At 40.2% G+C, this 27,143-nt stretch overlaps 1 protein-coding gene and 1 long non-coding RNA gene across 3 annotated transcripts in view; both read left to right on the top strand.

Moving 5' to 3' along the window:
- Positions 1-27,143, top strand: part of PRKD1 (protein kinase D1) — a 347,146-nt gene that overhangs the window by 56,898 nt on the left and 263,105 nt on the right. The window lies entirely within an intron of this gene.
- The window catches only part of LOC132343367 (uncharacterized), a 131,685-nt gene that overhangs the window by 30,361 nt on the left and 74,181 nt on the right, over positions 1-27,143 (top strand). Inside the window, exon 1 of the long non-coding RNA XR_009492173.1 lies at positions 1-27,143. This exon is cut by the window's left edge and continues 30,361 nt beyond it; it is cut by the window's right edge and continues 30,053 nt beyond it. This is a non-coding gene — a long non-coding RNA (uncharacterized lncRNA).

The following is a 27,143-nucleotide window of genomic DNA, read 5'->3' as shown; positions in this document are numbered from 1 at the left end:
CAACCCCATGAACTGCAGCACACCAGGCCTCCCTGTCCATCAGTAACTCCTGGAGTTCACCGAAACCCATGTCTATTGAGTCGGTGATGCCATCCAACCATCTCATCCTCTGTCGTCCCCTTCTCCTCCTGCCCTCAATCTTTCCCAGCATCAGGGTCTTTTCAAATGAGTCAGCTCTTCGCATCAGGTGGCCAGAGTATTGGAGTTTCAGCTTCAGCCTCAGTCCTTCCAATGAATATTCAGGACTGATTTCCTTCAGGATGGACTGGTTGGATCTCCTTGCAGTCCAAGGGACTCTCAAGGATCTTCTCCAACACCATAGTTCAAAAGCATCAGTTCTTTGGCTCTAAGCTTTCTTTATAGTCCAACTCTCACAATCCATACGTGACTACTGGAAAAACCATAGCCTTGACTAGACGAACCTTTGTTGACAAAGTAATATCTCTGGTTTTTAATATGCTGTCTAGGTTGGTCATAACTTTTCTTCCAAGGAGTAAACATCTTTTAATTTCATGGCTGCAATCATCATCTGCAGTGATTTTGGAGCCCCCAAAACTAAAATCAGCCACCGTTTCCACTGTTTCCCCATCTATTTCCCATGAAGTGATGGGACTAGATGCCATGATCTTCGTTTTCTGAATGTTGAGTTTTAAGCCAACTTTTTCACTCTCCTCTTTCACTTTCATCAAGAGGCTCTGTAGTTCTTCACTTTCTGCCATAAGGGTGGTGTCATCTGCATATCTGAGGTTATTGATATTTCTCCCGGCAATTTTCCAGCTTGTGCTTCTTCCAGCCTAGCATTTCTCATGATGTACTCTGCATAGAAGTTAAATAAACAGGGTGACAATATACAGCCTTGACATACTTCTTTTCCTATTTATTTTACCTTTTAATCAGTCAAATAGTTTGAGCTTAATTTTATTGACATTCTTTTTTAACACAACCGAGCCTGATTTCAGAAGTGATAGCTCTTGCATCAGAAAGGACTAAACTGTGCCAAGCGGTGGTGCCCTTTGAGGGATGCTTCTGGCCAGAATGGCTACAGGGCACTCAGTTCAAGCAGTTCCTATGGTGATTGCAAACTGCTTCTTGTCCCAGCCCTTAATAATTTCAACTTGAGTTTTTCTTGATTGCCCATCAGTCATTAGCATCTCTAAACACATTATATTATACACACACACAGTTGGCCAGACACAAAATAAATAAGACTTCTATTAAACTTGAGGAATGGTTTACACGGAATGATTTAATCCTTTCTGGATAAATAAGACCCCTGTTCTGTTCCATTGATTTTGGAAATCATATAAAGCTTGACTGAATTTTCAGAAGGCATGGTCAACTGCAAAATATTCTGTAAAATTCCAGATATTCAGGGTGTATGACTAACACAGTCCCAGCACAGGTTCTCTGTAGTCTAAAACACAGTGCTGGACTAATCATTCTAAAATTAATTCGTGACTACCACTTCCCTGCTTCAAAGTTGTTGGCTCATTTATTTGTTAATTCTGTCATCAGTTTTTGGGACATTCATCATATGCCAGGTTTTATACTAGCTGGAGTGTCAAAAACTTCCTTGTATGCCCATCCTGCATCTAACACCACTTCTGCATGCCACAGTCATGGTCATCTTTTACCAACAAATTTGACCATCTTATCCTCCTGCTTCAAATTATCTTAAGTTCCAAACTCCGTATCACAGCTTACAGTCTGTGTCACATGGTCCCTGTCACCTTTTCTGACCTCCTTTTCTGTCTGTTCCACCCTTTGACCACTGTGTTCCAGTCACACTGGCTGCCTTTCTGTACCTAGATGAAGCCATGATCTTTCTCATTTAGAAACCTTTGTATGTACTGTTCCCTCTGGCTAGAACATCCTGTTCTGTGTCCTTCCCAGAGTCAGCTTCTTCTCTTCCTTCATGTCTCATCTTAAATGTCACTCCTCAGAACGTTTTCCTCTGACCAAACTGTGAGAATTGGTCTCCCTATAACTCTCTTCTGGTTACATTCTATTTTTGTTATAGCGTATTCAAAGTTCTGAGTTTATATTTGTTTGCTTTATTATTTTCTTCCTCCTCCAGTAGGAAAAGGGGAGTTTGCAGACTGTGAAAATAAGATTCCTATTGAATAATGATATAGTGGGAATGGAAGTTTTAGAGATCCAGAAATGTGGAAGATTGTGGCCAGATTGGCTTCTAAGATTTTAAATGTATAGTGGTTCTCAGGACAACTTTTAGGGTAGGTATGTAGGAATCCAGTGTCAGATGGAGAAGAAGTGAAGGCTGTTAGAGTTGAGAGTCTGCTATGAGCCGGGCTTCACTGGGTACATAAGCCTTGAAACAAACTCTGAAGCTCAAGTCTGCTACAGTATTTTTCTCACTGTTTCTAACTTCTCTCCCCAATGGTATTTATTAATGCCTTTCCTCTACCACATTCTTTTCCTATGTCCTTTCTTAATTTAGTCCAGCCTGTAGGCCTCAACTCTTAAATGCCCTTTCCAATGATCTCTTTCCCAGTTGCCCCATCCCCGTGCTAGCATACATCATCTGTTTTTTCCCTAGGCATGTAGAGAATTGTACCTCTCTTTGTGCTGCCATTGTGTTTTATCCTTTCTCTAACAGATTCATCTTTGCAAGTAGACATAAGCATCTAGAATGCATAAGTTTCTCCTGTATCTTTGTAATATGCCTCAATGAAGCATGCTAGAGAAGACATAGGGAAAGCTTTTGATAATGATAAATTAAATGAGAATTTTTTCTCATGTACATAAGTGCCAAAGTGTTATATGGTGCTGGTACATAGCTGACTAAGAAATTAGCTACTTGACTGCATTGTTTGTAAAATCCTTGTATGGTCTGCTATTTCAGTAAGAAACCGATGGGGAGAGATATGCTAGACCTCTTACGACGCCATTGCCACGTGCACGCATGCTCTCGCGGGTGTGCTCAGAGGCCCGCTGGGCCTCTTTGTCCATGGAATTTTTCAGGCAAGAATACTGAAGTGGGTTTCCTTTTCCTACTGCAGGGGATCTTCGTGACTCAGGGATTGAACCTGCCTCTCTTGTGTCTCCCGCATTGGCAGGCGGGCTCTTTACCACCGTGCCACCTGGGAAGCACCCAGATGTACTGTCTGTTGTCTCAGTAAGAAAATGTTGGAGAGAGATGCTAGACCCCTAAGTGACATAGTTGCTATATCAAGGCTAGTCCATTTTCTTTTTTTTTGGTCTGAAATAATACCAGTATACTTTCTAAATTTCCATGTCTTATTTGCTGTCCATTACTTTATCTTACCATGTGAATTTTCACATTGACTAACGTATAATTTACATTATCATTCAACATGGTTGAATAATGGTACTTTTTGTTCATTTTAGTTTGCTGCTGCTGCTACTTCTAAGTCACTTCAGTCGTGTCCGACTCTGTGCGACCCCATAGACGGCAGCCCTCCAGGCTCCCCCGTCCCTGGGATTCTCCAGGCAAGAACACTGGAGTGGGTTGCCATTTCCTTCTCCAGTGCATGAAAGGGAAAAGTGAAAGTGAAGTCGCTCAGCCGTGTCTGACTCTTAGCGACCCCATGGACTGCAGCCTACCAGGCTCCTCCGTCCATGGGTTTTTCCAGGCGAGAGTACTGGAGTGGAGTGCCGTTGCCTTCTCCCATTTTAGTTTGGGGTAATATAAAGTTGTGGACTCAAAGAAAATTAAATACATTCAAAGCATAAGGTAACCTTTGTTGCTTAAAAAGTAATTTAAGGTCTAGCAAACCAATAATTAGAGAAGGCAATGGCACCCCACTCTAGTACTCTTGCCTGGAAAATCCCATGGATGGAGGAGCCTGGTAGGCTGCAGACCATGGAGTCGCGAAGAGTCGGACACGACTGAGCGACTTCACTTTCACTTTTCCCTCTCATGCACTGGAGAAGGAAATGGCAACCCACTCCAGTGTTCTTGCCTGGAGAATCCCAGGGATGGGGGAGCCTGGTGGGCCACTGTCTATGGGGTTGCACAGAGTTGGACATGACTGAAGCGACTTGGCAGCAGCAAGCCAATAATTATTATTGTATCCCAGACATATGGGAGTTAATGGATTATTCTGCTCAGTCAAACACAGGATTAATAGAAGGTTTGTTGTAATAAGTAATCTGAAGAGTAAGCCAGGTGACTGGGATTTGAGATTTCCTGCCCTTACCAGAAAGCAGCAGAGAGATACGGCAAATGAAAGACACAGAGATGAGTGAAACAATCATGCCCATTTTAATTTCCTTGTTTGCAGCATTTTTTAAGACTTATTTACTCAACACATGTTTATTCAGTGCCTGTTCTGTTGTGCTGGAGGCTAGAGATAATGACAAAGGGAATAAGACAAGCACAGTCCTTTACCCTCATAATGTTTACATTATCTTCAGTGTGCATTATCTTGAGCGTGACATTTTTTGGCATCTATACCTCCCTTGCATTTTGTGTATTAATTTCATATGATCACTGAGTACTTCCTGACTGATTGATACTATCATAAATATACATTGGTAGCAGTTTTTTGTATATTTTTAAAAATTAGATGTTGCTTGCACATGTGACTTATGCCCCAGGAAAATACAGAAAATAGTTGAAGATCTGAAAAGTCTACCTCAATATCCAGTTCAATAAAGATGCAGCTATTTGAGGAAAACCTGATGAACTAATTTGAGTGTGTGACTTAAAGATCAAACCTAGAGAGAATTCAAGAGCATCTACCTGCAAACAGGTTTCAGAGAGAGAAATCCAATAGATCTGTGCTGTTTATTCACATGGGCTAACTCTCCTCTGTTTCCTTTATTTCCCTTGTCCTTAGTAATACCTTAATCCTTGGCTCTTGGGATATTAACTAAATTGCACCTTTTTAGAGTCATCTTCCAGAGAAGGCAACGGCAACCCACTCCAGTACTCTTGCCTGGAAAATCCCATGGACGGAGGAGCCTGGTAGGCTGCAGTCCATGGGGTCTCTAAGAGTCGGGCATGACTGAGCAATTTCACTTTCACTTTTCACTTTAATGCATTGGAGAAGGAAATGGCAGCCTACTCCAGTATTCTTGCCTGGAGAATCCCAGGGACAGAGGAGCCTAGTGGGCTGCCATCTATTGGGTCGCACAGAGTCGGATACAACTGAAGCGACTTAGCAGCAGCAGCAGCAGAGTCATCTTCAAAATGATTCGTTTTGGGTGCCAAACTGTCACTCAACTTATCTATACACCCATACTCATAACCCTACTCCTTTTGGCTTGCCTGTGTGATAGGGGACATTCTAAATGTGTGTTCTGAGCCTTTGAAATGCAAAAGTAACAATAATTGTTGATAAGAAGAAGTGACATTGTTAGAGAAAAAGTAGCTATGCTTAATTTTTTCTTTTCTTCATGCTGTCAGTACTGAGAATCTATGGGGAAGAATAAGCATTGAACTCTGAACTTTGGGCTATAAGGTGTACTGTGGATATACTTCAAAGTCAGATAGAATGTGTCTTTTTAAGATCAGAGTCTACATTTGAAAAAAGAGAATTGGATTAATTGGTAGGTAAATTGTCATAGCTTTTCTTCTAAGGAGCAGGCGTCTTTTAATTTCATGGCTCTAGTCACTGTCCGCAGTGAGTTTGGAGCCCAAGAAAATAAAATCTGCCACTGTTTCTACTTTTACGAACCTAGACAGCATATTAATAGTCAAAGCTGTGATTTTTCCAGTAATCATGTACGAATATGAGAGGTGGGCCTTAAAGAAGGCCAAGAGTTAAGAATTGATGCTTTTGAGTTGTGGTGCTGGAGAAGACTTTTGAGAGTCCCTTGTCAGCAGGGAGATCAAACCCGTGAATCCTAAAGGAAATCAACCCTGGATATTCATTGGAAGGATTTATGCTGCAGATCCATTATTTTGGCCACCTGATGCGAAGATCTGACTCATTGGAAAAGACCCTGATGCTGGAAAAGATGAAGAGCAGGAGGAGAAGGGGTGACAGGATGAGATGGTTGGATGGCATCACCGACTCATTGGACATGAGTTTGAGCAAACTCTGGGAGCTGGTGAAGGACAGGAAGCCTGGCGTGTTGCAGTCCGTGGGGTTGCAGAGTGGGACGTGACTAAATGACAGAACAAGAACAACTGAGATGCCATATTCAGGAACCCTTAGGGACTTTTAAATGCAAGCTCTACTCATTGAGTGTAGAGTGGAACTTCCCATACGTGTTTTCTTTGGTTCCTTCTGTAGAGTTACAGGGATGTTTTCTGACTGAGTTACAATGGCAGGAATATTAATATGTGACCAGTTGAATTCACATCTAGTCATTGCCTAGTAGTGACAAAAATGTCCCAAATAATATGATTTAGTTTTGTATTGTTTTTAAAGATTTGTTTATCTACGTATGGTGTCCCTGGGTCTTCACTGTTGCTCTCGCAGGCTACTCTGTAGCTCTGGTGTGTGGGCTTCGCGTGCGGTGGCTTCTCTTGTGGAGCACAGACCCCAGATGCGTGGACTTCAGTAGTCGCAGCCAGCGGGCTCTGCAGCGTGGGTGCAGTGGTTGTGGGACGGGGCCCAGTTGCCCTCAGGCATGTGGGATCTCTGGGACCAGGGATGGAACCTATGTCTCCTGCCTTGTCTCACCACCAGGGAAGCCCTAGTTCTGCTTTTTAATTAATGAAATACATATTCTCTCTAGTATTTTGCTTTAGAGTTAGAGTCATTGCTTTAACTTAATACCATACATCTGTATTTTAAAAGCAAACTTTTAAAGTTTCAAAACAGTATTATACCATTTTAGGATTACCTTAAAATTATTTTGGCTGTTCTTGCATCCCCTCTGTTTCCTAGAAATAGCTAAAACTGCTGTTCTTTTCTGGGTTTTGAGATTATATGATTTTACCTTAGAGTCTGTGAAAAACTCTGTATGCTTTACTGATTTTTGTTGGGGAAAAAGTACATTTGAGGATATAGTTCTCTAGGGTAATGGACATCTTATCCGAATATGAAGAATAAGAATGTAGAATGCTCCAAGGAGCCTTGAAAACAAAGAACAAGAGAATGCTGGTCAGATTTTCTTTGTCGTATATTTTGCTTGATGTTTCACTGTATATTAACGTATTTATATTTCTTCTTTTTCTCTCAGTTGTAAGAAGTCACTTTGCGACCAGAGCAGATAGGAATAGTCTTAAGCTTATTTAGTTTTCAGTGGGCTTCCCTGGTAGCTCAGGTGGTAAAGAATCTGCCCGCAATGCATGAGACCCTGGTTCGATCCCTGGTTCAGGAAGATCCCCTGGAGAAGCGATGGGGTTACCCACTCCTGTATTCATGGGCTTTCTTGGTGGCTCAGATGGTAAAGAATAGCCTGCAATGTAGCAGAACTGGGTATGATCCCTTGGTTGGGAAGATCCCCTGGAGGAGGGCACGGCAACCCACTCTAGTCTTTTTGCCTGGAGAATCCCGATGGACAGAGGAGCCTGGGGAGCTACAGTTCATGGGGTCACAAAGAGTCGGACAGACTGTGGGACTAAGCACAGCACAGCACAGCACACAGCTTTGAACAGTTAGTTCTAAAAGCTCCTCATTCCTGTAACCTAAAGTCTTTATGTTCTTTTTTTGTTCGTTTGTTCGTTTTAAAGGAAATAGAGTGAGAAATTTAGAGAAAGAGGCAAAATGTGAATCGAAAATTTAAAAAAAATGAAATTTATTTCAATAGTATCAAGTTAGGATTGGAAGAGAGAAAAGCAAGAGCATTTCTAGAACACTAATGAATAGAAACTATGGATCTTATACTTGCAAGCAAAAACTGAAAAAAAGAATTCGTATGTTTAAATATTTTTTCCTTATGGAAACCTTCCCCATCCTCTTAGACTTGGTCAAGCATGACTCTTCTACTTGCCCATAGTACTACATACCTTTTCCTTCATGGCAGCTATTGCATTAGTAAATGTAAACTGTTTAATGACTGTCTCTCCCCATTATCCTTTTTTTCATGGGTATTCCAGTAAGCACCATGGAGTGTGGCATATGGGATCAGTGAATTAAAAATAAAACAAAATTAAAAAGTTGGACAGAGAAAATTAGTACAATGGAAAGTAAGTTGTATGTACATTATCATGTGAGAACGGAAGAATAACAGCTTCTGTTATGGTTCCCAAATGGACAACCGGTAACAATTGAACTGAAAACTAAGGTGGCTTGTTTTCAGCTCTCTAGGGGAGTGGTGTATTTTCTTCATACAGATGAAGCATTCAGTTAAGAACACTTTGTTTTTGATTCCTTTGTTTTCAAAATACTTTCCTGTCTGAGATCTTGTTTTTACCTTATTCTACCGTAAGAAGGTATGAGTAGAAATTTATGCTCACTTTATGGATTAAAACACAAAAAGAACAATATTGAAAAGATACTACATATCCAGAGTTGGAAATAAAATACTTTTGAATTTTAACTCCTAAAGGAACGCTTTTCTGCCAAATTTACTCATTATGTGTGTCTTCCCACTTGAGAGGTCAGTGAAAGGAAACCCTTGAACCTGAGTGACTGGTCTTCGGATTCTCAATGGAGAGCGGCAGCTTAATCCAGCTAGTAAGATGTTGCTGTCTTTATCAAAGCCAAAGTTGATTTTGCTCTATGAAGCTGCCAAAGAAGAAAACTCTTGGTGAACAGGTAGGATAGAAATTGTGTATGGTATAAAAACTTCTAGAAATGGTGTGCCAGGATTGTGAGTCACGGCCCATCTTAGTAGAGGAAAACAAGCTAAAAACAACTCATTGCCTGAGAAGTGGCACCAATCAAACTGAGAACTCTCTTCCCTGCCGCCATTTTCCCCCCACAGCTATCACTCAGTAAAAGTTATAGTTGGTTTGGGTGGTACCAGTTATAGTTTATTTGGACAACTTTTATAATTTATTCTGGCTGAAAAATGAGTTTAATTTGGCTTGCTTAGTGTATTATCACTATATTAAAAAATAAAGGGAGGGCCTGTTTCGTGTAGGCTTGAAATCAGGCTAGTCTGTTTTTTTAGTGAATGTGGAAAATGTAACCTGTCTGATTACGGACTTAACATATAATTGGGTGAGATAAAGATCTTGGAAACCTGAGATGTTGATTTGGTGGAAAGTTTGTTGGCCCTGGAGTCAAACGACAGAAATTTAAGTTTAGGTTTTATTAAGTGACCTCAGGAATGACATTTAAGTTATTTAAGCCTCAGTTGCCTTGTTTTTAAAGAGCATAGAAGGTAAATATTTATAAGCTTACTCTGTAAATTACGGATAGTTAAAACACTGTCTGTAAGGTATGTAAGGTATGGCTTGTGCTCGTGCTTGGTCGCTTTCGACTCTTTGCGACCCCATGGACTGCAGGCTCTTCTGTCCATGGAATTCTCCAGGCAATAATACTGGAGTGGGTTGCCATTTCTTCCTCCAGGGGATCTTCCTGACCCAGTGATCGAACCTGTGTCTCTTGAGTTTCCTGCATTGGCAGGCAGATTCTTTACCACGGTCTCACCTGGCAAGATCCAAGCAGAAGCAGTAGCTAGAATATGGTCTTCTTTCTAGAGTTACAGGTATAGAAGTATCTCTCTGCCAACTTTGGGCAACATCTCAGATGAGATTAGAGTTAAAGACACAAGTTTGAACTCCCCTGAAATCTCCATGCACTGCTCCTTGGCTTGGTTGCAGCTAGTCTGAGACATCTGGTTTGACTTCTGCCTTGCAGTGTCCACTGTTAGCAATGCTGTTATCGTCTGTCTTGCCTTCTGTTAAGAAGAGTGTCTGCATGTCCCCTTCTGAGCGATACATTGCCTATGCAGTTTACTTTGGATTTCATTCTTCCAGAAAAGTGTAGCCACATATTTTCTTCAGTAGACCTCTGCTCTTCCAGGCTTTCAGTGCAATGCAGCTAATCATGTTGGAAACAAAATTCCCTGTCATGTAATTTTTTTTTTTCAGGAATAACATTGAGGAGAAGTGTACTTATTTTGGAGATTGTAGACATGGTATATCAATTTATGTATATTTTGAGTGAAGTGTTTATTTTCCAAAGCCACTTCTTACTCCTCCTGTCTTGCATTTAATTTTCTAGGAATAGAGCTAATTTGACTAGGACTGAATTACATAGAACTCATAAAATAGTTTAAAAACCCACAAGAATACCTTATTCATTCAGATTATGAAAAATATTAATTATATATTGTTTTAAAGAAATATCTTAGACTCAGTTATTAGAGTTAATTATTTTTTAAAAAACAGTTTATTTCCTAATTCTTATCTCCAACTGAAGAAGAATTACAGATCTCTTTCTAGGCCTTGAATGTTTTCTACCAAATGATGTAACTTTTTGAGTATTAGTAATTGATTACTTACTAAATTCCTCTTTCCATCTTTGAATTTTTATAATGAGACAAGGTTATAAAATGAAGCTTATTTTATTTTACCCACTTATCTACATGAGGAAGCTGGGTGACTGAATATAAGGAAGTCATTAGTGCCAGGCTTATAAATATGGTTTATGAAGAAGCTGGGCTTTGACTATTGGTAGCCTGATTTATTTTGAGAATTACCATGTGCTTCATGTGAGAGTCTTCAAGTGGGGAAATGATTTACTACTTCATAGCAGTCAGTATAAGCAATGAATACATTGGTCTGGAAATATAGATTTGACCAGACTTTTGCATTGGTTTAATTGTCATGGCCTTTTTGAAACCAAAAAGACAATAACTAATTAGAAATAAATGATACTGTGCCGTTATTTGGATAGAAGAGACTTCTCTAATATCAGAAGGAGATGGTTAGCAGTGATTTCAGACACTCCATGTGAAATAGGTGTCGCCTCCCTCATTTTTCTAGGTATCAGTAGCTTTTTTCTACAGAAAAAAGTAATGGAAAGATCTTACAGTTCCGTTTATGGGATTTGGCTTCGGAAGTCTTTTCAAAGAGAGAAGATAGGGGGTTTATGACGCTGGAAAAGAAAAAAAACAAAAAACCAGAGAGATCTATTATATACGTGGAATTGTCTACTTTTGGTGCAGGTGGAATCTCTTTTTGAAGGCTTGCTATTTTTCTAAAAAAAAAAAAAAAAAGTCTGGGGGAGATTTGGTGCCAAGGACAATCACTCATATCATGACAGGGGTTCTGCAGTGCTTCCAAGTGGTCAGTGGAACATTATTTAAAAGGAAGCGGTCACACCATATAGCAGTCAGGTACTTGTGTGAAACAAGAAGTGGAGACTGAGTGAGCGAGGGGCCCAGAGTGCTGCTCCTCGAGGCCTAGTGTTCAATCTTACAGTGTCTTATGAAGACATTGCCTTTTCAGATCAGCCATCCACTCATTCAGCAAGTGTTTACTGAGCATCTGCAGTTGCCAGACTTCATTTTAGGTGGGGACTTTAGCAAACCAAAAAGCAGTGTGTACCCTCATAAGAGTTTATGCTATAGTAGAGAAGGCAGACAATCAACTGACAAATATGTATTATAAGGTCAGATAATGATACATACTTAGAAGAATACCAGACTGAGATCAGGAAGAGAAAGAGATTGGTCAAACTGCTCCTCATGCTGGCTTGTCATGAAGGCTTTCCCTTCATGTATTCATTCTTCCCTACATTTGCTCATCTATTAGTTTAGTGAAATATGTGTGTGTGCTCACTCAGTCATGTCCAACTCTTGGTGGCCCATAGACTGTAACCTGCCAGACTCCTTTGTCCATGGAATTTTCCAGGCAAGAATACTGAAGTGGGTTGCCATTTCCTTCTCCTGGGGATCTTCCCAATCCAGAGATTGAACCGTGTCTCTTCCATCTCCTGCATTGACAAGTGGATTCTTTATCACTAGTGCCACATGGGAAGCCCAGCTTAATGAAATAAATTAAGACAGACTGTAGGTTCTGTTGTCAGGGAGTCATGTGAGTGAGTTCTGTGGAACTTAGAACTCAATTTACTTCCATGAAAAAAAGTTAAATGAAGTTAAGATTCTTAGCTGTCTCAGAGAAATCCCCTGTAACCTGTTACTAAAGCTTCACTGTGGTACTAATGATAGAAGAATGCCTTCTAATTCTTGAGAGAAGGAAGAAACCAAGTCGTAGGAGTGAAAAGAAGAAGACCTCTCTGCCCCAGATCCCTGGCAGCTACCTTGTGGAGGCATTTTTAACTTGGCTGGTTGTGGTTTTCTGTGCTTCTACCAGACTTGCAGCACCCTAGGTTACCCTCACTTCCCACACTGCCCTTTTCTGCTGCACTCAGCCTGCTCTGCATTCCAGCATTTTGGCTTTGGTTCTCCCTCAGGTACCCTGTGAGGAGAGCAGTTTAACTGAACAACTTCTCATAAGTGTATAGATGAGGCATAATATGAGCATAACCATAAACTGAATTCAGGAATTTGTGTTTTTCTGAGGAAATTGCTGGGGCTTTATGGTTTCAAACCTAAATGAAAACACTCGGGGAGCATTAGAGGAGCTACTCTGGGCCAGGGGCCGCTGGGTTTCAAAGGCCAACACTTCCTTCCACCACAGAGTAAGGTCTGGATGGAGCCTTACTTTTCACTTTTTTCTCTTCCTTCTATGAAAAGACTGGAGTTTTCTTCTCTGATGACAACAGAGAGACAGAGGAGGGACAGAAGGTATATTTTTTAGTAAGCTACTTTGTAAATATATTTATTTATTTGCTTTGCTGTACAGAGTCTCAGTTGTCACATGCAAACTCTTAGTTGTAGCATGTGGAATCTAGTTCTCTGACTAGGGATTGAACCCGGGCCCCTTGCCTTGGGGAGTGTGGAGTCTTAGCCACTGGACCACCAGGGAAGTCCCTGCCTTTTATCTCCTGCCTTTTGTAAGTTGGACATTTGTAAATCAAGGGTCAGGGGATGTGGGAGAGTTGGTTGTATCAAGGTAAGTTGTCTAGCCTGCCACCACCACATGTGGATAGGGAGCCGGTAACAGCGATGGCAGTGTTTATTTTAGAGACTGTTTCCTGACTGTCTGATATACTGGGTATTTCACATGCATTCATGATTCCATTCAGTCTTTACCACAGTCCTGAAGAGTGTATAATGAAACAGTTTACACATAAAGATGACTAAGAGGTGGAGTAACCTGCCCAAGGTCACATATTTAGTAGTACAGTTGATCTTCAAGCCTCTTTCCCCCCTTCCCTGTTATCCGAGAAATAAGCAAGTGATGATTCCAGGGAAACTAGTCCCTGCTAGTTAGACACAGGCTCTGTTAACCGAGGATTAATAAGGGGCTTCTTGTGCCCTGCATATGAAGGCAGATGGGCTAGGATGGGGAAAGGAAAGCCTGGTGCCTTGAGTTCCGTTTGACTGCTTCGTCTCCTGTCAGCTGACCAGAGGCTCAGGGCTGTGTGTAGGGGGTCATTCCCACCTTAGCTAGACTCCCATCGGCTCTGGACCCCTGTGCTTGCACTCTGACCCGAGCTTGCATCTTCCCTCTTTTAAGTATTAAAATAGAAACAGCACTAAAATGGCACAGTGATGAGAGTATGGGGCTGACAACCCTGTTGTTCCATCTCATGCTCACTGTTGATAGGACCTCCTGCTGCAGACTTTAGATACAGTTTTGTCTATTATTCACGCCCTTTAGCTGTTTGTATTCCTTATTCCTGGGGGACACTTTTGCTGTTTGTTCTCTTTTATTCCCCCAAAACACCTAATGAGAACTCTGCTTTTAGTGTCCTTGTTGTTGTGCTTAGGGCACCTGATAGATCTTTGGTTGTGGTTGTGCTACCAGTTATTCAAGTATTTCAGCAATTGGCTGAATTAATTTTTTTGTTTTGTTTTTTGAGGGGGTTGGGGGTAGGCAGTGATGCTTAAGTTTCTATATTTGGGATGTAAAGTTATCTGCTTGGATCAAATGAAAAAATGTCTTCTTGTAGACTTGGCAGAAGGATTTTTCTTTTACTGTATAGGCCGGCAGGTGCTTTTTGGTTTTCTGTTTTTTTTTTTTCCCCAGTTGGCCAATTTCAGCTTCCTTTTATTCCCTCTGTGGTGTGAGGTTTAGGATGCAGCATTCTTCACAGTGTGTGACTCTTCATCCAGACACACATGTTTTAGTGAAGCCACAGCTGAAGGAGTAGAACAATTCCATTATGAGGGGTCAGTTCAGTTCAGTCGTGTCCGACTCTTTGCAACCCCATGAATCGCAGCATGCCAGGCCGCCCTGTCCATCACAAACTCCCATAGCTCACTCAGACTCACATCCATCGAGTCAGTGATGCCATCCAGCCATCTCATGCTCTGTTGTCCCCTTCTCCTCTTGCCCCCAATCCCTCCCAGCATCAGAGTCTTTTCCAATGAGTCAGCTCTTCGCATGAGGTGGCCAAAGTACTGGAGTTTCAGCTTTAGCATCATTCCTTCCAAAGAAATCCCAGGGCTGATCTCCTTCAGAATGGACTGGTTGGATCTCCTTGCAGTCCAAAGGACTCTCAAGAGTCTTCTCCAATACCACATTTCAAAAGCATCGATTCTTCGGCGCTCAGCCTTCTTCACAGTCCAACTCTCACATCCATACATGACCACTGGAAAAACCATAGCCTTGACTAGACAGACCTTTGTTGGCAAAGTAATGTCTCTGCTTTTCAATATGCTATCTAGGTTGGTCATAACTTTCCTTCCAAGGAGTAAGCGTCTTTTAACTTCATGGCTGCAGACACCATCTGCAGTGATTTTGGAGCCCCAAAAAATAAACTCTGACACCGTTTCCACTGTTTCCCCATCTATTTCCCATGAAGTGATGGGACCGGATGCCATGATCTGCGTTTTCTGAATGTTGAGCTTTAAGCCAACTTTTTCACTCTCTACTTTCACTTTCATCAAGAGGCTTTTGAGTTCCTCTTCACTTTCTGCCATAAGGGTGGTGTCATCTGCATATCTGAGGTTATTGATATTTCTCCCGGCAATCTTGATTCCAGCTTGTTTCTTCCAGCCCAGCCTTTCTCATGTTGTACTCTGCATAGAAGTTAAATAAGCAGGGTGACAATATATAGCCTTGACGTACTCCTTGTCCTATTTGGAACCAGTCTGTTGTTCCATTTCCAGTTCTAACTGTTCTCAGATACATTAAAAAATAAGCAATGTTTACCATGTCTACTTTAGATGAAGATGCTGACAAAACAACAAATCAGCCAGATAATCATGATAGTGTGATCACTGACCTAGAGCCAGACATCCTGGAATGCAAAGTCAAGTGGGCCCTAAGAAGCATCAGCACGAGCAATGCTAGTGGAGGTGATGGAATTCCAGTTGAGCTATTTCAAATCCTAAAAGATGATGCTGTGAAAGTGCTACACTCAATATGCTAGCAGATTTGGAAAAGTCAGCAGTGGCCACAGGACTGGAAAAGGTCAGTTTTCATTCCAATCCCAAAGAAAGGCAATGCCAAAGAATGTTCAAACTACCACACAATTGCACTCATCTTACACTCTAGCAAAGTAATGCTCAAAATTCTCCAAGCCAGGCTTCAACAGTATGTGAACTGAGAACTTCCAGATGTTCAAGCTGGATCTAGAAAAGGCAGAGGAACCAGAGATCAAATTGCCAACATGCGTTGGATCATAGAAAATGCAAGAGAGTTGCAGGAAAACATCTATTTTTGCTTTATTGATTATGCCAAAGTCTTTGACTGTGTGCAGCACAACAAACTCTGGAAAATTCTTCAAGAGATGGGAATACCAAGCCACCCTACCTGCCTCCTGAGAAGTCTGTATACAAGTCAAGAAGCAACAGTTAGAACTTGACATGAAACAATAGACTGGTTCCAAATCAGGAAAGGAGTACATCAAGGCTGTATATTGTCACCCTGCTTATTTAACTTACAGTCAGAGTACATCATGCAAAATGCTGGGCTGGATGAAGCCAAAGCTGGGATCAAGATTGCAGGGAGAAATACCAATAACTTCAGATACACAGATGACACCACCCCTATGGCAGAAAGTGAAGAAGAGCTAAAGGCCTTTTGAAAGTGAAAGAGGGGATTGAAAAAGGTTGGCTTAAAACTCAACATTCAGAAAACTAAGATCATGGCATCTGGTCTTATCACTTCATGGCAAATAGATGGGCAAAGAGTTGAAACAGTGAGAAACTTCATTTGTGGGGGCTCTAAAATCACTGCAGATGGTGACTGTAGCCATCAAGTTAGAAGATGCTTGCTCCATGGAAGAGAAGCTATGACCAACCTAGACAGCATATTAAAAAGCAGACACATTACTTGGCCAACAAAGTCCATCTAATCAAAGCTATGGTTTTTCCAGCAGTCATGTGTGAGTTAGACTATAAAGAAAGCTGAGTGCTGAGGAATTGATGCTTTTGAACTGTGATGTTGGAGAAGACTCTTGAGAGTCCCTTGAACTGCGAGGAGATCAAACCAGTCCATCCTGAAGGAAATCAGTCCTGAATACTCATTGGAAGGACTGATGTTGAAACTGAAACTCCAATACTTTGGCCACGTGATGAGAACTGACTCATTGGAAAAGGCTGTGATGCTGGTAAAGATTAAGGGCAGGAGGAGAAGGGGACAACAGTGGATTAGTTGGTTGGATGGCATCACCGACAATGGACATGAGTTTGAGCAAGCTTCGGTAGTTGGTGAAGGACAGGAGAGCCTGGCGTGCTGCAGTCCATGGGGTCATAAAGAGTAGATATGACTGAGTGACCCAATTGGACTGAACTGGTAGAGATTTACAGGAACATCCTTTCCTGACCATGACCTGACCTCAAGAACAAAGGCTTTGACAATGAGAATTTTGCAACAACTGACCACGCCTCTGCCTCCGTTTTTGTAGAAAATGGGTTTGCTGAAAGCTTTCGGAGAGTTTGGAGTTTTTCAGGCATGAGCCACCGTCTCCCTGCAGGGCCCTCAATAAACGTTTCTCTGTTCCAAACTCTTGATATTTTGGTATTGTTTGCTCTCTTTGTGCGCTGGGCACACGAACTTGCATTTCAGTAACAAGTGCCCGAATTGTATTTTTATTGGTGAAATTCTTAGCTTGTTAGTTAGCATAATAGATTTTAGAATTAGTTTATTTCCTACATATTTAATGGTATTCAAGATTCATGGATTGGCTGCAATATTCTTAGACATACATCCTGCCCATGCCATATCATGGCATAGGAATCAGGGTGGCTTTCAGGAGAGATGGAAGCATGAATCCCTAACTTGGACCGCAGATAATCAGATGTAGTTGCTTACTGCTTGTGTAAGGATAACAAAATCCTTTGTCTAGATTGCTGCATGGCATGTGTGATCTATGATCCTATAAATTTAGAAACCTGGGACCTCATTGAACTCATAAACAGGCTTAAAGAACTTATTTTGTTTGCTTGCTTTTGTATCTCTTATAGCTACTTGATGTTATAAGTGGGTCACAATTTATTCTAAGGCTTGCTTTCATACCTACTTGTGATGTCCAGAGACAAAAATCCAAACCTTTCAGTTCTAACTATTGGTAGTAACAGTCAAAAAGAGCTTCATATTGTGCATGGCCAAATTGTCTTGGGTCAGTTTTCATACAAGATTCTGAAAATCTCAGCTTTGCCACTTAATCAGCTGTGAAATGAGTTATTTAGCACTTATGCATCTCATCTATATATTACCTTAACTGGTGGTTGTCATTACTGGGATAATATATGCACCGTCCTTAGAACAGCTCTTGGAACAATAGTCAGTATGCCAGCAGGCATTTGTTACCGTTAGGATTTGTCCAACACATTCTTGCTTGATCAGGTCCTGGACGAAGCCAGTGATGTTAGACATGCCCCCACTGTAGGAGTCACAGAAACTGCAGTTGGTCTTTATGCACAGCTGGAAGTGTAGAGCATGTTGAAATTTGGAAGCCATGGGATGGCCTTCTTTCTCCATTTCTGCCTCAGCTGCAGGAGAGACTTTTGTGTCTGCCTAATGAACACCATAAAATACATAAAAGATTTTGTTTAAATTTGCTCAGATTAGTTTCTATTGTGGTTGTGGTGGTGGTGTTCAGTCACCAAGTCGTGTCAGACTCTTTGCAACCCCATGAACTGCAGCACATCAGGCTTTCATAGTCAAAAGAAATAAAGCTATTTTCAAGGTCACCACTTGAGCTAGTCGCATCTTTTTCAATGCTGTCAGTGGCATTTGATGTGGTTTTAATTGTCCTTGTCTTTCTTAAGATAAATTCTCACTGGGTGTCCATTATATTGCATTTTCTTCCTACAGCAGTGCTGATTCTTTTTCAGTCTCTTACTGGATTCACTTTCTCTTACCAAACTCTCAATGTTGAGCTCCTACAGGACTCAGTTGGCCTTCTCTTTATCTACACTTATTCCTAGTTATTTCATCTAGTTTGATGGTATCAAGTGCTGTCTAATTAATTATTATCTATATAGTGATGATACCCAATTTTAATTTTTGCCTCAGCCTCCTCCCTGAGCTCCAGACCTGTATATCCAGCTGTGTAATCAGTATGTCCTCTTGAATACCTGTTAGGCATCTCAACTTCATGTGTCCAAAACTGAACTCTTGATTTCTTCCAGTGTCTTGTTGATCGTCATAAATGGCATCAGTGTTTATCCGGTTGCTTGGGCTGACACACTGGTGGCATGCTTGACTCTCCGCTTTCACGGTCATCCCATATCCAGTCCAGTGAGTGCTGGCAGTTCTAGCCTGTCCTCCAGCTCTGCCTGCCCTTCTCTGCCACCTCCTTGTCTTTGCCACTGCCGCTCTCAGTTGCCTGTCTGCCACTTGTTGGTTTCTCTGCTTGTGCCCTTGTCTGTCTGTGGTCCCTTTTCTTCTTAGTGACCAGAAGGATACTTCTATTGTGTCCTGTCGCGTCACTGCTCTACTGTAAACTTGCCCAGTGGCTTCTGCTTGCACCCTGATTATACCTGAACACCATAGCGTGGCTCATGGGGCCTTGCTTGGTCTGGCCACCAGCTGCCCTTCTGACTCATCGCCTCTGTCTTCCCTCCCCTCTCCTTCCAGTCCCTCTCCTTACTGTTTAAGCATGTATGCCTCAGGGTGTTTGTACTTGTGGACTCCTCTGTCTGGACTGTCCTTCCCTTGGGTATTAATGTGGCACCCAAGCTCCTTTCAGTTGAAACTTTACCTAAGCGTTATTTCCCTGGAGAGATTTGCCTTGCCCAAATTCAAAATACCCCTTCCTTCTCCTCATGCTTGATTATTTTCTTCTTCAGTTTTATTTTTCCTTGTAGCACTTATTGCTGCCTGCAGTTGTACTTTATTTGTTAATTGTCTCCACAGTAAAATGTAAGCTCCACAAGCCAGGGATTTGTCTTGTTTATACCTGTATCCTCAGGGCTTGGGAGAATGCCTGACATTGATAATTTTTGATTTTAGTTTGAAATGAATAAATAAATAATACCAGCAACTATCACCTGTTAGATGTTGAAAGAAATGCAACTTACTTGGTTAGATGCAAAATACTGATAGTATATTTCCTTAAATTTAAGAGTTTTTTTTTCATATTTTATTATTTGAAATCAAGTTGCATCTTATAATTGATATGTGTATTTAATATAGTAGTTGTAACATCCTGAGCTGATATTAAATTAATTCATCAACTTCTCACCCTAGATTATAAATTTTAAGCATTATATTGGGTCTGTGGTTGGTGAGGGTAAACAATATACTTCTGGTCCTCTTCAAATATTTAATAACAGTAAATGCATCGTTTGTTGTTGGGAAATATTTTTTTTCTCAACTGGGTAGAGGGTTTTTTTTTGCTAATTATTCTTTGTTATTCTGTAATTATTTCCATTGTACTGTATACTGTAGATCATACTACAAATACCATGTAGACAGTGATTTTGATTCTTTTTGTTTTTAATCTTTTTGTTTTACCATTGTACTAGCTTTATCAATTTAGCAAAATATGCTGCTATGCAAAGTGTGACTTATTTTCTAAGTCATGTACTGTTAAAATCTTATGCTGTCTTAAATTTGCTCTTATTTTGGGAATTTTATTAATACATTAATCTTGATCCCATTGTCTTGTGTTCAGAATTTATCTAAATGTTTCCAAGAATACTGGAGTGGGTAGCCATTCCCTTCTGCAGGGGACTCTTCCCAACCTAGGTATCAAACCCGAGTCTCCTGCACTCAGGGCAGATTCTTTACTGACTGAGCTTTCCAGGCAAGAATACTGGTACTCTTGCCAGTACTCTTGCCTGGAAAATCCTATGGACAGAGGAGCCTGGCGGGCTACAGTCCATGGGGTTGCAAGAGTTGGACATGACTTAGAGACTAAACCACCACCAGCTGTTTCCAAATGTCCTAAAAGTGCTAAAGAACTTCATCCTAAAGTATGTAATTTTGCAACTCTTTTAAAAGTATATTTTATAACCTAATAGGCCTTTCTGGGAATAATTATTTTTGTAGTATGCTTATAGACAGAAAACACATTAAACATGCCTGGATTTGGTATCTAAGGTAGTATATAGTTCCTTAATATTTATGATGAGTAGACATTAGCCTGTCAATAATTTAGTTTTTTCTCTTTAAGCCCTTTCTTTACAGATTGCTTATGTTTTGGTATCACTTAACAACTTGAGTATCCAAGTTCAAAAACCTTTGAAAACTTTCAAAATTATAAATATTAGCCATGGTTTCTATGAACTTTAGAGAATATAGAAAAGTCTATGACAGGAACTACTAGGTGCTTTCTTGCCCCTGTTTTTCTTCGGAAAAAGAGCAACAACAACAGTTAGATTGGACTTCTGCCACCCAAGTAAAGTTGATGTATCGTGCTGTGCTGTAGATGGCTGGCTGTGTTATGGGTAGAAATGTTATGTGGTCTTGATGAGAAATGATCTTAAGCAGGAGGGTACCCTTCCTCTTCACACTTTTCTTCCATGTTGCTGACTAGAATAGATATCTGTTGGATAGTGCTTCTCAGTCTCACTGGACTTGAGGATGAGGGTCATACTGTAAGGATGGCAGAGTGATAAACTAGGAGTCTGGGTCGTTGATAGCTTCATGAAATCTTCATACCAACTCAGGGCTGCCAGCCTCTAGATGTCTTTTAAGTGTGTAAGAAAAAAAAAAACTTTTGTTTAAACCACTGTTCTTTGCAGATGATCATCTGTTATCCTGCTATGCTAATATAAAAACTGCTTCCCTTCTAGTCTTTCCCTGTGTCTGTGTATCTGATGCACACCCATGCATATACCACATGTACAAACTTATACAGAGCTAAAGCAAAACTGTTGATAGTGTATTTATATGTTTTCGTCTCAATAGCATATCCTCATTTTCTCATATCAAAATTATTTTTAGACATTTTAATATCTACTTAACATGACTATATACTATAGTTTGTTTAATTGGCCCATTATCTTTGACAATTATTTTCTTTAACTGTTTAGCAGTCTCTTGATCTATCTTAGGAGTATTTTGATCTGCATTTTAACTTGCTGAGTATATGTTGTGTTAAAAACACTATTTAAACACAGTACCTGAAATTCACTTTCACTTCTCTAAGGGTTCTTCCCTTTGAAAAAGATGCCCTAGCTTTGCTACACCTTCTTTCTCCTGTAATCTCTTACACTTCTCTCTCATTCTGCACTTGGCATTCCTACTATATTTACTTATTTTCTTCCATGTTTCCCTCGTTTGCCCTTGAGGAACGTCTGGAGTTGGGTTTGGTTACTCACTAGATATTTGGTTTACTCAGTTAATCCTGGTCCCTCCAGACAATAATTCCATATTTTCCTAAGCTTGAGTTTCTTTACCTGTAAAATAGGTATAGTATATTTTTCCACTCTAAGTATCTTGAGGATAAGTTAGATAATCTCTGTATATGGCTTAATATAGTACCAGACCCAAGGTCAGTAATGCCTCTAAGTCTTTGCTCAGATTTCTCCTCTTCAGTGAAGCCTATCCTGGAGCTATATTTAAATTGTAAACAACCCTTAATCCCCCTTACTGTGTTTGCTCTATAGCATTTATCATTTCCAATACACTGTATGATCATTCATGTATTTAATAGCTCTGTTGTTCACTGTTGTTACTTGCCACCAGAGTGGATGTTTTAGAGAAGGCTGGAATGTTAACCTTTTTGTTTACTGCAGAATCCCAAATCCAACAGCGCCTGGCACACAGTAGGTGCTCAATAAATATTTGTTGAAAAGTAGTGATATTAGTACATTTAAGATGTTTTGAATGAACATGTTTGAGGAGCATTTTGTGATGTTCTGTTTATTTGTGGTTTCAGAGACTCTGTAAAAAGCATTTATAACTTTTCCAGGTTCCAGAGGTTATTTTTCAGGGTCAGTATCCTGTCCTTGGTCAATATCTGCTATCGTTTTGGTATGGAGTCTTTGTTTTCCATCCTGAGCTTATCTTCTTTATTCGTTTTCTAAGGATGCCATTACAAAGTACCATAGACTTGGTAGGTTAAACAACAGAAGTCTATTTTCTGAGGATTCTGGAGGCTAGAAGTCCAAGATCAAGGTGTCAGCAGGGTTGATCATCTTCTGAGGGCTTCTCCTTGGCGTGTAGATAGCCATCTTCCCTGTGTGTCTTCATGTCCTCCGTCCCAATCTCCTCTTCCAATAAGGACACCAGTCATAACTGAATTAGGGATCACCCACATGGCTTCTTTTTTTCTTTGGTTGCCTCTTTAAAGCCCTTATCTCCAAATATAATCACATTTTGTATTAGGAGATTAGGACTTAAACATAGGAATTTTGACATTTGGGCATGGAGCCAGGACAATTCAGTTCACAACATCTTCTCTTTCTCTGACTAGCCCTTTCTGTAAGTTTCATGATGGGACAATCTATCTGAATTTTCTTGTTTCATTTCACTTTTGGACTTTTGTCTTTTTGATGACCTTTTCCTCAAAGCCTTTAGTTGGCCAGTTTTCTCCCAATATCCAACCTGGGGCCCAGTCTGTATTTCCCAAAGTCTTTCAGAAAATGAGGTTCAAAGGAAAGATAGTGTTCATGCCTGATTTACTCACAGTCCTGTGGACATAACAGTTTGGTTTGGTTTTGGAGGGTCATGGGTCAAAGATGGACAGTTAGTATACAGAAAGGATTATCCTGTTACATGTTAAAGAAACAGTTTGCCAGGACAGTAGACTGATTTGGATATTATATACTCCCAAATAACATAGCTATTAAATAGCTAAAGAAAAACAGATTTACAAGGAAAAAAATGATAAATCCACAGTCAGAATTGATGCATATAAATATATAGTTAGCCTGTATCCATGAGTTCCACATCCTCAAATTCAACCAATTGTGACTTGAAAATATTTGGGAAAGGAAATTTGAAGAGAGTTCTAAAAAGCAAAACTTAGCATTTACATTGTATTTACAACTGTCTACATATTATTTGCATTGTATTAGGTATTATAGATAATGTAAAGATGATTTAAAATGTATGGGAGGACATATATAGTTTATATGCAAATACTACATCATTTTTATTCAGAGGTATGTAGTTCAAGCCAGTACTTTTTCTCCTGTATCATACACCAGGATAACTTGTAGGTTAAAACAGATTGCTTTGCCTTACTCCCTGTCCCCACTGGGTTTCTGGTTCAGTAGATCTGGGGTGACCTGAGCATTTACCTTGCCAACAATCCCAGGAAACTGATGCTGCTGGACTGGGGATCACACTTTTAGAGTCACTGGATCAAACAGTTAAAAATGAAAAATTAATAAAAATGTAGAAGACCTTGACAGCGGTTAACAGACCTGATCTAATGGACATATTAGAGTCCTGAACCCAGCAATTGGAAAATAAACCATATTTTCAATCATACAGTGACTGTTTACAAAGTGGATCATATATTGTGGCATCAAGCCAACTCTGTAAGCACCAAATGTTGATGTAATACAGAATTTTTGATCACTGTATAGTTAAAAACCTGTGATGGCGGAGAACCCGTCCTCCTGAGGCACAGGGCACGGCCGGAAATGCAGCTCCTTCCTCACCTGTCTCACACTACACATTCGTGGGCAGCCTGGTGCAACAGAAGGTGCCATGCTTTTTGCCGACAACCTGCTTCTAGGTCAGAGTTTTATACATAGCAGAGCAGCTTCCTTGCAGCAATCTATTGAAAGCCAACCCTCCACACAAGAGTTTGAAAAAAAAAGAAAAAAAAAAACATTGATAAATAACTTAAAAACCTCATGTATCTGAAAAGTATTTTTACAGAATTCTCTACTTCTAAGTAATTTCTTGATAGCTTTATGTAGAGGGCCTGAATTCTGTCTATAACTTAATGAACAAGAGATCTGAAGCACATATGGCACAGTGTTAAGAATGGACAAACTGGGATGGTAGTTTCATTAAGGTTTGTGTTATGTTACTCTGCAGTTTTTGTTTAAGTGTTTCTAATTTTAAAAATAAGTGGTTTATAAGCCTATACCTATATACATGAACTCTCTGTGGGAGGGCCAGAGACATTTTCCTAGACTTAAGGGCCCAGAACATTCACCACCAAAGGAACCTGTTTGAAAGAATTATAAAATCAGAAAACTCAGAATCCCTTTCACTTCACTAAATATCCTTAGATTTTCACTTATGAAAACTAGAATGTGAATGCAAGCAGGGAGTTTTGTGCCCTGCACTTTTGTGATCTGCTGAGAACAAAAGGTAGCAGCCATGGAGTAACAGCTAATGGAGTACAACATTGACTAATGTTTGAAAAATAGGTATACTGATAAAGTAAATCTGGCATTCCCAAAATTAGTCAGTAAGCTTTTTATTGCAATGTTTGAAATTCTTTAAAAATACAGGTCTACAGTATTTTGTACGTGTGTCACAATAAGTACTGTGAGCAAAGCTAAATGAATCATTTTATTGATTGAGAATCAATATTTTATTCATATAAAATACTATTACACTATTACTGTAATTAATGATAACTAATTAATGATAATACTTTACATTTGATTTTACTTATATAAGCTTTAGGTACAAAATGTAGCCTTATATTAAATTTATATCCTAGATTATAAGTGCCCATTTAAAAGAAATCTTAAAAAAAAATCTTTAATGCTACTATATTTCATCATAAATTGTCTTCCGTGAAAATAGGTTTTAGTTACCCAAGGGTTTATACAAATGAATTTGATTAAGTTTCTACTTTTACAGCATTAAATATTAAGCTTCTCTGAATACAAAGAAGAAAGGTGAATAAAGTTTCTTAGCACTAATGACTAATATTTATCAGAAAACGATTGAAAGTGCAAGGTTTATGCATTATGAACAAAATTCCATTTTTTAAAAGCAGACCAACCATGTACTTCAGGCTGCCGCAAAACAACCTGATCTAAAAGTAGTGTTTTTATTTGTTTGCTTGTTGTTATTTTTCTTTTAGTTTTGGAAATAGTATGATTTTAATGACTTTGGTCATCATGAGAAAAAAGGGTACTTAATTGCCTTTCTTTTCTTCTTTTCTATATAGTCAATGTGTTTATTGGAATTACTTAGGGTGTGGAGGTGCATGATCCCTTTATTCAGTTCTTAGGACCATTTAAAGTCTAAATTCAACCAAAGATCTTTTACTGTGCAAGGAACTAGATGGAATCATTTTGTCTATACTCACAGCCAGAAGCAGCTAACCATCCTGGGGCTAGGGCTATGATTATGACTTTATTTTTTTGGCCTTTATTTTTCTGAGCTCCAGAATCACTGCAGATGGTGACTGCAGCCATGAAATTAAAAGACGTTTGCTCCTTGGAAGAAAAGCTATGACCAACCTAGACAGCATATTAAAAAGCAGAGACATTACCTTGCCAACAAAGGTCTGTCTAGTCAAAGCTATGGGTTTTCGAGTACTCATGTATGGATGTGAAAGTTGGACTATAAAGAAAGCTGAGCACCAAAGAATCGATGCTTTGGCACTGTGGTGTTGGAGAAGACTCTTGAGAGTCCCTTGGACTGCAAGAAGATCCAACCAGTCCATCCTGAAGGAAATCAGTCCTGAATATTCATTGGAAGTATTGATGTTGAAGCTGAAACTGCAATACTTTGGCCACCTGATGTGAAGAACTGACTCCTTGGGAAAGACCCTGATACTAGGAAAGATTGAAGGTGGGAGGACAAGGGGACGACAGAGGATAAGATGGTTGGATGGCATCACTCACTCGATGGACATGAGTTTTAGCAAGCTCCGGGAGTTGGTGATGGATGGGGAACGGCATGCTACAGTCCATGGGTTCACAAAGAGTCGGACACGACTGAGTGACTGAACTGAACTGTGACTTTATTATATTTTTTAGGAGTATTTTATGGAATCATATGGCCTGTCATTTCTTCCTCTAACTTACTTGCCACTAAACTTCATCCTAACCCTGTCTAGCTCACTCATATGGCCTTCCCCCCTACTGGTCTTTTCATTGTCCCAAGAAATGCTTGTTTCATTGCTTACCACATCTGGGCATCATTATTCCCACTTGCTCCCCTTAATTGAAAGTGAACCCTCTGATGACACTGGTCTTCCTCCCTGAGCCCTCTTCAAGGAGGCTGGTTTCCTTGCTGCCCCTGACTTAAGATGGGGAGATGTTGACAAACCTTTGCTCCCAAGGGCTGAGTCCTGGATATGTGATTTTTCAGTAGTTCCTCTCTGCATTCTGTTTACTGATGCCAGCTGCTGCTGTTCACCTTCACTAGTGCAGTCTGGTGACCTCTTAAGGCATTGTTCTAACTCCCAAGGCTGTAAGGACGTGAGCTCCGTATCTACAGCGTCTCTTTATTGTTCTTCAAGATCCTCAATACTAGTGACCACTTTCTTAGCCGCTAATTTTTGTAGTAAACATCCCTGGATTCCATTCTACTCTTGATTACTATATTAATTTTTCAAGTTCACTCCTCTGGTTTAAGACTGAATGGTTCAGAATATTCTGTGACTCCTTAAGATTTACCAAATAGAATATCAAAACCTCAGTTTGACAGTCCAGGTTCAGCATGCCCTCTCCCCCATTCATCTCAGATTTACTTTGTAAACACCTTTACTTTCCAGCTGGCTGGAGTTTGTTTCCAGGCACAGTCCATTTTGTTTGAAATATCCCCTTCCCTCCAGTCTGTTTGAATTTAGTCATGCTCCAGTGAAAACCTGGCATAAACACCAGCTTCTCAGTGAAGCCTCTCTTGATTGCCTCATCTGGAGAGTCCTGTCTTCCAGTCTCCTATGGCATTTGGTGGTGGTGGT

The sequence above is a fragment of the Bos taurus genome, chromosome 21 (assembly GCF_002263795.3).
Source record: "Bos taurus isolate L1 Dominette 01449 registration number 42190680 breed Hereford chromosome 21, ARS-UCD2.0, whole genome shotgun sequence".
Classification (NCBI taxonomy): domain Eukaryota; kingdom Metazoa; phylum Chordata; class Mammalia; order Artiodactyla; family Bovidae; genus Bos; species Bos taurus.
Note: the sequence above shows the minus strand (reverse complement) of the source record. Positions and strands in the feature narration are given on the sequence as shown.